We start from the raw sequence: 1,414 nt of genomic DNA on the forward strand, positions 1-1,414 counted from the left end.
CTTAAAAATCTGTCCTCATTTAATTTCTTTTCAATGACAGTCATCATTCAGTAAGACCCCATGAGGTTCTAATGAACCTCAGTACAACAACAATATTATGGAAAGGGATGTATTGGGTAATACAGCACATAAATCTTCTCTTGTATTCTTCAAAATGATTCATTTAAATTCTGATTGATATTTGACCCTTTCCTGTGACTCCGGGCTACCGGGCTGCAGAGTCCCAGGGACGAGGCAGGAGTTCTCCAGAGTCACTCGGTCATAGCGGCTCTTCAAAGAGCCTGAGGGAACCAGGGAACTGTTCATTTGGCTCCTTCAGCACAGGGGGACAAGAGCTCCTTTCATGAGGGGAAAAACAGTGGAAACTCTGTGCTAAGGAGTTAATCACGCGCTGCATATGTGTCCTCTTTTGGCGGGTCGAGAAGGGATGAAGCAGGGCTGGGCCACAAGGCAATGAAGGAGCATGAATAGATGGATATAAGGATGGATGGATGGTCATGTGATGGGTAATTGGAACCAGAAGACGAAGCGGCTTTGTTTTTGACTTCACTCTATTGACATAGTGCTCTACTTACTGTGTACATGTGTGTAATTTGTGCAAAAATGTTGAGCTGAGATAGAATTTTTTCCAAGCTGTAGAACCTGAGTCAGATTTACGATCCACTTTTGGACTCGTCAGGGACTTGCCTCTTTTGATTAAGCCTTGTCTTGATGCTGACAACAAATGGATGTTGACTGGCTTTTATAAACCATTCTAGAAAGATAAAAACTGTTGGACAATTTGCTCAACATGGACTCCCTTTCCTTGTTTTCTCTAAAGCAGATCAAACAAATCAACTTTTTCCATATAATGAAAGCCTTTTGAAAGCCTATTGAAATGACTTTTTGGTCCAGACTGAAAAAACTGTTGGATGGATCACAATGAATGCTTCATGGTCCCTGGAGGATGAACCTTGATAACTTTGGTGATCCCTTGTCTAGTCCTCTATTGTCAGCATAAGTTTGACTTTTTAGTGTTTTTTTTATTATTTGTTTAAACAAGTATTCGATGGATTGGTACCAATTTGTGCACAGACATTAGTGGTCCCCCGAATATGTATCCTTCAGCTTTAGTGATCACCTGACTTTTCTGCTTTGTTCATTTGATTATCATCAAATTTGGTTCAGACCTTCATGGTCCCCACAGGCTGTAGACATGCAGTCAGTGGCAGAGAGAGAGAAACAGTTCATACAATACAGACTGTCTTTTGTTGATATCTAGTGTCAACATAAAAAATGTTGTTGCACATTTGTGATCTGTCGTTAGCATCACTGGCTTTGTTTACTATACGACGTGGCTGCGGCTGTCACACTGACACAATTTAAAACTTTGTATGGAAAACGAAACAACTCATTGAGTATTCTTATTGAACTG

This window comes from Plectropomus leopardus, chromosome 6, assembly GCF_008729295.1.
Source record: "Plectropomus leopardus isolate mb chromosome 6, YSFRI_Pleo_2.0, whole genome shotgun sequence".
NCBI classification, from domain to species: domain Eukaryota; kingdom Metazoa; phylum Chordata; class Actinopteri; order Perciformes; family Serranidae; genus Plectropomus; species Plectropomus leopardus.